Source organism: Hyperoodon ampullatus (genome assembly GCF_949752795.1).
Source record: "Hyperoodon ampullatus genome assembly, chromosome: 5".
Classification (NCBI taxonomy): Eukaryota; Metazoa; Chordata; class Mammalia; order Artiodactyla; family Ziphiidae; genus Hyperoodon; species Hyperoodon ampullatus.
The window spans coordinates 141,843,108-141,855,589 of NC_136918.1; the positions used below are offsets into that span (position 1 = coordinate 141,843,108).

General features: G+C 46.3%; 1 protein-coding gene across 2 annotated transcripts in view; it reads right to left on the bottom strand.

Annotated features, from left to right (window-relative positions):
• DSCAM (DS cell adhesion molecule) overlaps positions 1 to 12,482 on the bottom strand; it is a gene marked incomplete at both ends in the record, with an annotated part of 733,341 nt that overhangs the window by 687,440 nt on the left and 33,419 nt on the right. The window lies entirely within an intron of this gene.

Consider the following 12,482-nt stretch of genomic DNA (forward strand, 5'->3'; position numbering starts at 1 on the left):
TCTCATTCTGTCATCACATCTCCTATTGTCCCTCTGTTCTCCCCCCTCCCTCTCAGAAGGATCCCTGTGGTTACATCAAACCTAATAGATGGTTTTTATGAATACACACACACAAACACACACACATAAGAACAGGCTTGCATGAAAACGGATTAAGGCTAAGTACATTTGAAATTGGTGCAGCCACTATGGAAAACGGTATGGGGGTTCCTCAAAAAACTAAAAATAGAGTTGCCTTATGACCCAGCAATCCCACTCCTGGGCATATATCCAGAGAAAACTACAATTCGAAAAGATACATGCACCCCTACATTCATAGCAGTACTATTTACAAAAGCCAGGACCTGGAAACAGCCTAAAAGTCCATCGACAGATGAATGGATAAAGCAGATGTGGTATATATATGCAATGGAATACTACTCAGCCATAAAAAAAGATGAAATAATGCCATTTGCAACAACATGGATGGACCTAGAGATCAGCATACTAAGTGAAGTAAGTCAGACAAAGACAAATATCATATGATATCACTTATATGTGGAATGTAAAATATAACACAGATGAACTTATCTATGAAACAGAAACAAACTCACAGACATACAGAACAGCCTTCTGGTTGGCAAGGTCAGGGGTGGGGGAGGAATGGATGGGGAGTTTGGGGTTAGCAATGCAAACTATTGTATATATTTAGAATGGATAAACAACAAGGTCCTACTGTATAGCACAGGGAGCTATATTCAATATCCTGTAATAAACTGTAATGGAAAAGAAAAAATAGAAATAAAATATATACAGTCAAAACAAACAGAGAAAATAACAACAACAACAAAACAACTTAATAGACAATCTGGGAGAATCTCCCCACATCCAGAGCCTTACTTTAAATACATTTGCAAAATCTCTTTGGCCACATAAGAAATATCCACAGGCCCTGGGGGTTAGGACGTGGACATCCTGGGGATGTGACAGCATTATTCACGCCCACCAAGCAGCCAAGTAAGGCCCAGCCCATAGAATTCTCCTTCTTACAGCAGCAATTCGGTACATTTTCATTGATGTTTTAAAGTCCTGACACACTGCCATTCTCTTCAGAAGTATTAAATTGAAAGTAAGTCAGATAAGTGGGTTTCTGAGAGGAAAAGGAATACTCATTCTTAAATTTCCTCTTCTTTCCCCAAGTCTCCGATGAAGGCTGCACAGCTGAACATACGTATGTTTTTAAAAACAATTATGGCACATCTGCCATCTGGTAGATACAGATGTGATCAGCGGCTCTTGCTTGACAAATGCAAATGACACCTTTGCCTTTGTGTGGCCTGTCTTTGCCAAGTAGGCAGTGAAGTGATGAGACCACCACTGTGCCACAGGCACCACTCTGATCGCCCACCCCAGGCCTGAGAAAACGACGGAGGGTGACTCTAGCAGACAGTGAAGGTGACTGAAAATCTGCTAAAGACAAATATAGAGGCTTTAGGCTCCTTAATGAGCCAGGGCCACGAGACCGGGCAGATCACCCGCGAGATGTCTCTACCACTGCCACACCCACGAGTGAGCCATGGCTGGCCTCCAGCCTTCCCCTTCTCCTTCTCCTCTTGAATTCACTGTCTATAAAGGTGACATATTTGTGTGTCTATGATCACTACACCACGGAGTTCTTTGGTGAGTTAGTTATGACTAGGATAAGTACTAACTAAAACTAAAAATAAGACAGAAATACTGAACTCCGACTTGGAGAGATTAGGAAGGAAGAGAGATAGGGACAAAGAAAGGGGAGAATGGGGAGGAGCCACCTTCAAGCCCGTATCTGGATGCTTCAAGGTCATTGGAGAAAATCACACAACGGGGAGGATCTGTGTCACGGCAAACTCACGGTCACTAACCTACCCGGGTCCCTCCACGTCTCCCAGGGAAGGTCCCTCTCCTGCTCTTCACAGGGCCTTTTCACTTCTCTAACCTCCTGATCCCTCACTCTTAGGAGCCAGTCTGCCGTCCCTCTTTAAAAAGTGAATGGGGGGGGCTTCCCTGGTGGCGCAGTGGTTGAGAGTCCGCCTGCTGATGCAGGGGACGCGGGTTCGTGCCCCGGTCTGGGAGGATCCCACATGCCGCGGAGTGGCTGGGCCCGTGAGCCATGGTCGCTGAGCCTGCGCGTCCGGAGCCTGTGCTCCGCGATGGGAGAGGCCACGGCAGTGAGAGGCCCGCGTACCACAAACAAAAAGAAAAAAAAGATAAGGGGGAAAGAGTGAAAAATGCCCTGAACTGTCTCAGCACCACCGCCAAATCTGCAGACACTCCAGGATCTGATCCTTTCTTTCCTCGCTTGGGTTGGAATGGAGACAATGACCTGTTATATAATATAAGACATTCCTCCAGTTGTGTCCACAGGTAGATGGGGAGACAGGCCTCCTGGAGTTCTGAGTGTGGAGGTGGACTTGCTGATGCTGAGTCTGGTTCAGAATCCGAAGAGCCCGAAGTCTGCAAACCTCCTTTAAACAGAAGCACGGAGGCTGCTCTTGCAGAGGGTGGTTAAGCCTGGGGGCGAAGCTCTACAGGGGCACCTTTCTTCTTCCGGCCTTTCTCTTAATATCCTCGCAACTGCCACTGATTCTCCACCGACTCAGCTCTCCACTTCCATAGGCTCCAGCCCCCTCACAGAGCAGGGCTCTCCCTGTTCCCCCACTACCTCCCACGACTGACCGATTGCTCCCTATTCCAGGTAAACCGGCACCAAGGAGATGCGAACACCCAGGCCGGTCTCTCCTTCCTCAGTCACTCCACCTCCCACCCTGACCCGCTCCCCGCTCCCCGCCCCCTCCCTCTTGATTTTCTGCCCTTTATGTCCACTGCTTCTCACTCTCCTTTACTGAGGCGTCTGTCTCTGCATGATCCCGAAGTGTCGATGTTTTCAGGGATTCTCACCTAGGCTCTTTTCTGGTCTCACTGCACACCTGCTCCTGAGAGACGGCAGCTACACCCTTGCCTAGATGACCTCTCATCGGCCAGCTCACTGCTCACTCGACCCAAGTCTGTCCCCTGAGCTCCACACTTACACTTCCAACAGTTACTATCTGATGCTCCCCTTGGATTCATTCACAGCATCTCAAGCTGACCGGGGCCACACCTGAGCTTACGCTTTCTCCTTCCTAACCCCTAACCTTCTCCAACTCCAATGTCCCCTCCATCAGGAAAAGGCACATCCTCCCAGCTTTCCAAACTAGGCTCTCCTAAACACAGCTTGAACTGGCTCATTTCCTCCAGGTGCACTGCTCAGCCCTAGTCCAAGCTGCCATCCTCTCTCCCAGTGAGCAGTAATGGCCTCCTAATGGCCTTCTGGAAACCACTACTGGTCCTCTCAAACCCATCTTCTACTCGGCGACCTCATTACCTTCCTATAATATGCTCACGTGACTCTTTTGCTTAAATACTTGAATAACTGCCCAATGGCTTTTGAATAAAACTGATCCTTAATCTGAGCCAACCATCTCTTTATAATCTGGCCACTGTCCACTTCTCCAGTCCTGACTGCATCATTCTTCTTCCTCTGGGAAGACCGCTTTGTTTGCCCATCCACGCCCCGCTCTACCCTGTTCCCTGGCCCGTGAGGCTGACCAGTCCTGACCACATCACCGAGCTGCCCATGGCCTCAGACTTCCTGTGGGCTCAGGGCAGTGGACCCGCCACAGAAGATCAGAGGTGGGCAGGAAAGTGCAGTCAGTCACTCTCCCCCTGGCTCACTTCCTCATGGGCCTCCTTAGCTTGTTGCATCTGTCAACCACAGGTCACTCCTCGTGTAAAGGGGTCCTCTCCTTCCAGGTTCTGGGAACCACTCCATCATCCCCTGACCCCACCAGGCTTACGGACAGCGACAAGTCAGCCATCACAGGACCCAGGGCACTGCATCATCCTCTGTGCTCTCTTGACACGCAGCCCACACCTTCAAAACGGTGCCTTTATTAAACACTCCTGGCAGGACTTCCCTGGCGGCGCAGTGGTTAATAATCCGCCTGCCAATGCAAGGGACACGGGTTCGTGCCCCGGTCCAGGAAGATCCCACATGCCACGGAGCGGCTGGGCCTGTGAGCCACAACTACTGAGCCTGCGCTCTAGAGCCCATGAGCCACAACTACTGAACCTGCGTGCCACAACTACTGAAGCCCGCACGCCTGAGCCCATGCTCCGCAACAAGAGAAGCCACCACAATGAGAAGCCCGCGCACCACAACAAAGAGTAACCCCTGCTCACCACAACAAGAGAAAGCCCGCACGCAGCAACGAAGACCTAACACAGCCAAAGATAAAAAATAAATAAATAAAATTAAAACAAACAAAACACTCCTGGCATTTTCCCATGAGAGCACCATCCATTTCCTATTGGCATCCTGCCTGGCGTATCCTTGTCCTCCGTGCTCCAGCCCTGCTGACCTTTTCTCAGATCCTTCAGCGTGCCATGGAGGCCGTGCCACAACTGAGGCTGGTGCTTCTGCTCTTCCTGGCTCACAGGCTAGATTAAGTGCCCCACTATGCACTCCCAGTGTGCAGTCTCCTTTGCCACTGTCACGCTGAAACACTGCCATTAATGACCCATTAGTGACGTATCTCTTTAATTAGCTCCACAAGGGCAGGGACCATGTGGGTGGCACCCGATTCCTAGTGCCTGGCACCAACAGGTGCTCAATAAATATGTGTTGACCAACAAACTCATTTCTCCAAGTTTACCTAGTGGATACCTGATGATATTTAAAGTTTCATTCTAGCTTGTGTATTACACATGCAGAATTGCTACACAAATAGCTTTGGATGACCTTGGGTAAAAAGTGACATCATTTATTTCCAATTCCTAGAGGTATTCAAAACTCATCCTTCATTTTGACAATCATGAAGTCCAAAAAGTGTATGAATGCTACAGTATGTACAAATATATTCAAGGGCTGGATTCCCATTAGTTTCATCTTCATAAGAAATTAGACTTACACAGCAGACCCAAGATAATATACAATGAAGAGCATTATAAATATTTGATTAGTGGTTTATTATTACTGAACTCTGTGGCTGGTTGACCACCTAACCATATGTTATCCAAATTCCTTTATATATTAAAAAAAAGTCTACATCTTATACGCCTGTGGTCCAAACACCGGTTCTTATACCTGCCTCCTTCTAGGTCAGCCTCCTGGGTTTTGGATGGCCATTTAGAAACTGGTTCTTCTCCTTGGTCTTTTGATTGCCCGTAACTGCTATCAACCAAACTTCAGGCTCTGGGTCCTCCTGCCCTCACACCTTCTGGGGGACAGTTCTCCTGTCCACTCCCCTTGGAAAGCTTCAGTCCACTCCCCGGACCTGTTCACTCCTGGTAAGTGACCACAACTCTCCTAGCTCTTTTCCAGCTCACCAAAAAGGGGGAAACCTTGACTTGTTCACAGTGCTTGACAACCTAAAGTCCCCAAAGTAACAAAATGTAAGGGGGACATCCTGCAAGCAGATAGACAAGTAATAACAGCAAAGCCAGAACCACACAGTAGCCAAACTCTGGCAGCAGATGAGAGAAGAGAAAAAGCAGGTTGGGAAGAGGGGGAGGGGAGGGGAGGGCTGAGGAGGGTACAAAAGCCTCAATTCCTAGCCACCTTCTTCCATCATCCACCCGAGGGACAGTTTTACATATTACAACATAAGATTGCGACAGATGCTGCATCTCACAAACCACCAGTGCCCTTTGGCCACATGTTCACTGGAGGACTTTGTTCAGCTCTTGCTGTCTCTGCAGTGGATGCTGTAATCCGCTGCCCAGATGTCGACTAGAGGACTCAGGTACCCACCCACGCATTACCCAGGTGCACTGCCTGCTGAGAGTTCATGGCTGGGCCCCTCCAAGGAATCAACCTCAACCAGTAAAGCCTCCTCTTATCCAATGACGGGTCAAGGGGCTTACAGGGGCCCAACTCAACCAGGGACAACTCTGAGTGGCATCTCAGCTCCAGAGTGTCTCCTGGGATCAGCGGAGGCTCTGGTTGCAGCTCACTGTAGCTTCTCCTTGACCCAATCCTCTCAGCTTCACTTCCTCACAGGCGTTGTTTCTGAGAACATCCCCCCGACAATTTCCCGCATGCAAATCTTCCCAGGAACCGACCTAAGACATCAACCCTCCCTGCTGAAATATTGAACAATGGAGGCTCCATCTTCATTGCCCTTCAATCAGCAATATCTCTTCTCACTAGGCCTCAGGGAGGTCAACAGGCCCAAATATGCCCACTAAAGATGACCTTTGACATTGAGATCCTAGACAAGCCTGGCCTTTATATAAGTCCTGTTATAACCTTAAACTTGAAAAAGACCTTGATGGTCACACATTCACCTACTGTTCAGTGTGGGTCGGAATCATCCCCAGAGCACACATCATCTGCAGACAGCATCCTTCTCTGCCTTGTGTAGGCTGTGACCCCCCCAGGTCATCAAGTCCAGACTTCTCGACCTGTGTCTACCTCTAACTCCCACCCAGAGACTGTCCTGCACCCCCTCCGTTGACCATTCCCCGTGTCAACCTGACCATTCTTGAACAATCTTTGATGACCCCTCCTCACTGGACCCTTGCCCCACCCTTAAAAGTCAGCCTACAAACACCCGGCTCTGGTCTGCTGGGATCCATATCAAAATGTCCACGGCACCTCAGGGCCGCAAACCACTACCACAGTGGAAGCAAGAGAAAAAAGTTGTCACAATGTCCCAGAGCAGGACCAGTATCCCACACTGCCCAAGAGGCAGTGTCTTGGTAGGGGCTCTTCAGAGGCAGATCCTAATTCACAAATTCAAGCGCAATACATCTATGTCCCTGCCACCTAGGGAAGGCATGTTATAAAATCTGCTATCAAAGTGGCCCTGATGCTTCATCCTGCTGGGAAACTCTGAGAAATAGTGCAAAATACACACCTCAGAAGTCTTCCCTGTAATTTGAGGGAGCCATGTTATTTATGCACCCACCGCAGTGGACTGCAGGTTTGTGTCCCCTACAATTCATATGTTGAGATCCTAACCTCCAATGTGATGGTACTAGGAGGTGGGGCCTTTGGGAGGTGATGAGGTCATAAAGGTGGAGTCCTCAAAAGTGGGATTAGTGCCCTTATAAGGGGACCCCAGAGAGCTCTCCCACTATCTTTTGCTGCCCTGTGAGGTTGCAAAAATAAGACAGCACTCTGCAACCCAGAAGAGGGCCCTCACTAGAACCCAACCATGTTGGCACCCTGAGCGCAGACTTCCAGACTCCAGAAAGTAAGAAATAAATGTGTTGTTGATAAGCCACCATGTCCATAATAATCTGTCATAGGAAGTCGAACTAAGACACCTACCACCATCAAACATCAGTTTTGGTTGAGGGTTGCTATGGGGGCTGTTAATTCTCTGGCATTTCCAGCCTGCCCTATATGGACAGACCAGCCTTGTGGGAAAAGTCCACAGGCACTGAGAGGCAGATGCTGGCAGCTGGAAACCTTCAGATCTCACTGACACAGTCAGGTCTGGGCACCTGGGGGCAGGTAGCACATAGGTGTCCAACATGCCCTGCATCCCCTCTCCTGCTGTGGTGTACACTGATTAAGTCTCACACCCTACTGTGGTTGTTGACGTGTGTAGTTACTACGGTGGGTTTCAACAACCCGGTTCAGAACAAGCCAGAATGCAGGCAAGTTGTATTGGTGCTGATTTCTAACAATGATCACTCATACCTGGAGACTTCCATGTTGCTCCACTTTCTCTATAGCTTTCCTTAAGAAACAATAGGAAAAAATAAGCAAAACATTTAAAGGGACATTTTACCTAGAATATACATAAAAATAGCTAGTAAGCACATGAAAAGATGTTCAACAGTATGTCTTTAGAGAAATAAGAATTAAAACCACACTGAGATACCACTTCACACCCAGTAGAATGGGTATAATAAAAAAAGATTTAAAATACCAGTGCTAAATACACGCTACTACATATAGAATGGATAATCAACAAGGACCTACTGTATAGCACAAGGAACTCTACTCAGTATTCTGAAATAACCTATATGGGAAAAGAATCTGAAAAAGAATAGATACACGTGTATGTATAAATGAGTCACTTTATTGTACATCCGGAACAAGCACAACGCTGTAAATCAACTATACTCCAATATAAAATACAATTTTAAAAAAATTAAAATTATAAAAATATCAGTGTTGACAAGGACGTGGGGAAATTGGAATCCTCACACACAGCTGGTGGGAATGTAAAATGGTTCATCCATTTTGGAAACAGTTTGATGGTTTCTTAAAAAGTTAAGCATAAGTTAACCATATGACATAGCATTTCTACTCCTAGGTATAGACCCAAAAGAAATGAAAATGTATCTCCACATCAAAACTTGTATACAAATTTTCCTAGCAGCATTATTCATAGCCCAAAGCAGAAACAATCGAAATGTCCATCAACTGGAGAATGGGTAAACAAAATGTGGTTCGTCCATGTGATAGAATATTATTTGGCAATAAAAAGGAATGAAGCACATGCTACAACATGGATGAACCTCAAACACATTATAGTAAAGTGAAAGAAGCCAGTCAATAGACCAAATATTATATGAATCCACTTATACAAAATATAACAAAAGGACAGTCTATAAAGAAAGGAAAGTAGAACTCACAGACATAAAAAACAACCTTATGGTTACCAAAGGGAAGCAGGAGGAGGGATAAATTAGGAGTTTGGGATGAGCAGATTACTATCTATGAAAAAGAGGACCTACTGTAGAGCACAGGGAAATATATTCAATATCTCGTAATACTCTATAATGGAAAAAATCTGAAAAAGTATATACATATATATATACATGTATATATATCTGAATCACTTTGCTGTACACCAGAAACTAAACTAATACATTGTAAATCAACTATCCTTCCATTTAAAAAAATTCTTTTAATTAAAAAAAAAGAAAGGCGAGGACAGGTTGTTGCCAAGCCTGGGGGTCAGGGGTGGGGATGAGGAGTGGCTACAATAAGCATGAGGGATATTTTTGGGTGGTGGAGAAATATTTCTGAGTGGCTCTAAAACTGGATTGAGGTGATATTTGTACAACTCTGAAAACTTACTAAAAATCAGTGAATTGTACTTAACACAAGTGAATCATATGCCATGCAAATTATGCCTCAATAAAGATGTTAAAAATTGAAAATACAATTAAAAGGCAGATAAATGGCTAATACACTGAGCCTTGTGATCACCCAGCACAGACCCTACCCTGCCTCGGACCAGAGTTGGCTGGTATGTGTCTGTGTCCCCATTGAGACTAATGCTTCTTGTCATCTGGCATCTTCATTTTTGTTATATTCACAGCAGAATATTTTGACTACAGTGATCATTCAATAATTATTTGTTGAATTGAACTCTAGTGGAAGGTAAAAAAGACATTTTTCTGGACATCAAAATAATGCTTTAAAAAAACAGGTTTCACAAAACCCATTCCCCCAGTATCCCCCCAGTATCCCCATGTAAGTGACTCAGGAGCACCACGTCTCGGGAGAGTGTGATGATGTGGGTGTGAGAAGCAGGTGACATTTGGGGGAAAAAGTCTGTCTTTGGGGGAAAAAATATAGCAGCAGTGAATGTGTGTTGCCTCCTGATTTCGGGCCAGATGACAGTGGTGCTCCAGAAAGGGAAACCATCCATCCGCCACTCCACAATGCCAGAGGCTGCTGGCTCCTCTGCAGTTTACACACACACATGGCTGAGCCCGTGGACAACGAAGACAGCTGAAACTGCTTTCAGTTTAGTCTAAAGGTTCCTGCACATCTCTTTGTGGGACACTGATGAACGTAGCCTCCATCCTGATGAAGCCTGTCACCGAACCCATCAGAAGTTCCTGAGTAGAATTCTGCACCCCAGGACTGCACCCAGGAGGGACAGGACAGCAACATTCAGGGGGAAGGACTTCTCTTGGAGGAGTGTAAGTGGTTTTTCCACTGGAGGTTCACTGGAAAGGGGCCCGGAAGGTGTATCAAAAGAGAAGGATTCATTGGAAGCTCTCCCTGGCCTCTCCCAGGTCCAGGCTACTTCTGACGGGTAGTTTTTTGAACCAAGAATGTAGGTGGATGGGTGGAGTGTGAAGGCTTTAGGGTCCAAGAGACCTGGGTTTGGATCCTGGTCCCATGAGGTATTAGCTGCCCAGCTTTAATCTCCCTGGACCTCACTTTTCTTACTTGTGCAACTGGAATAATAATAAAATCTTCTACTCGAAGTTCTCACAGATTTGAAATGAGAGGATGTACCCTGACTGGTGTTGCTGTGTAGGAGATATTCAGCTAGGTGCTGTGGAGCCCCTAGGGAAGAGCCCAGGTGCAGCCAGTCATCAAATAAGACTGGAAGGCTCAGTGTGCCCTTGGCTGGGTTTTCAGAAGTCCTTCCCAGGAAACATTACAGAGGAGAGGGTCTGATTGCATCACTTTCCTGCTGTAACATGCAGACTCAAAGAGGAGGAAAAAGACTCCCATGTGATATTTGAAGACTGGCTTTTTGAAGGTATCACTGAAACCACAGGACCCTGTGATGCCTTCTGGGGACAGACCCCAACCTCCCCCTGCCACCGCCTGCCTCTTGTTTGTAGAAAAGCTTTACCCTCCTAGGCTTTCCTTGAGTTCCAAAGAGCAAATTAATCAGAGAAGTGAAAAATACAAGAACAAAGGAAAACAGTCAAATGAAACCCAAATAATGATAGTTTATCCATACAACAAAGTCAAGGACCTTTAGTTCCTCCTCAAGGGCTATAGAGAACATCCTGAGCCATACCCCTGAGTTGTTTTGCAGAGACTGAAACCCGCACCAGGTGGAAGAAGTTAACTGCATTCTGACCACATGCATGTAGACACCAGAAGGTTGACGACGTTAACTCCCTAAATACCACCTCATTACCTCACCACCAACCAATCAGAAGAATGTCCATGAGCTGATCAGGCACCCTACAACCCTCACCCCCTAATGCTGCCTTTAAAAACCCTTCCCTGAAAGCCACCAGGGAGTTCAGATCTTTTGAGCATGAACTGCCCATTGTCCTTGCTTGGTCTTTCAATAAACACTGTAGGGTACTTCCCTGGTGGTGCAGTGGTTAAGAATCTGCCTGCCAATGCAGGGGACACGGGTTTGAGCCCTGGTACAGGAAGATCCCACATGCCATGGAGCAACTAAGCCCGTGCACCACAACTACTGAGCCTGTGGTCTAGAGCCCAAGAGCCACAACTACTGAGCCTGCACTCTACAGCCCGTGAGCCACAACTACTGAGCCTGCATGCCTGGAGCCTGTGCTCTGCAACAAGAGAAGCTACCACAATGAGAAGCCCATGCACCGCAACAAAGAGTAGTCCCCGCTCACTGCATAGAAAAAGCCTGTGCTCAGCAACGAAGAACCAACGCAGCCAAATAAATTAAATAAATAAATTTATAAAACAAACAAACAAACACTGTACCTGGTGTCAGTAGATTGGCTTTACTATATTTTGCACAAGTGGACCCAAGTTTGGTTCCATAACACTATGTATTAGCCAGAACCCCAAAATTAGTATCTGCAGCTCTGCATTTTAGAGAGCCATCACTTCAAGTGAGCATTTCTTTTGCCCTTCAGAAATAAATCCTGACTTCACGCAGTCAAGTATTTGATACCTACAAAGTACTTAATAATGCTTGTTGAATTTTAATTCACTTAATTGTTCCCACAAGTTCACCAACATGAATCATGAAGAAAAACTGTATTATAACAAGACTTAAATTTCACCCCAAAATGGTCCTAAGCAGTTCCTCTAGGAACTGGGAAGGGGGCCCTGGAACTGCAGAGCTGATGGCCCAAGCTAGAGAAGCCAAGAGAGAATGAAGCCAGTACGCTCGAGAGACCCTGCGGGAGCCTGCAGACCAGAGAGCAGCCGGCTCAACAAGGGGTCACTCCTCAGGTCTGACTTTCCTTTCTCATGTGAGAAATCTCTATCTCCCACCTAGCCTCCCTTCATGCTGAGCCACACAGAGTAGGTTTCTTGATGACTCCTATGGTGTCTCACACAGGACAGGCACCTGGGACCACTGTAAGTCCACCTGGTCTTGGATGTGACTCACAATCACTGTGTTCTCCATTTTAAGCCTCCGGGCTCCAGTGAAAAGAGAGCATTCCAACCCAACTTCCTGGTATTGGGGAGTAGAAGAAATGGCTTATAAGGAGAAGGACCAAAGATCAAGAAAAGGTTTTATGGTTTATGGGGAAAATGCCATTGACTAAATGGGAAGTGAGGTTCTCTTTATTTTTTTAAATTTTTTAATTTAACTATAGTTGATTTACAATATTGTGTTAGTTTCAGGTATACAGCTTCAGATTCTATTACATTATAGGTTATTACAAGATATTGAATATACTTCCCTGTGCTATACAGTAAATCCTCGCCATTTACCTATTTTATATACAGTAGTGTGTATCTGTTAATCCCATACTCCTAATTT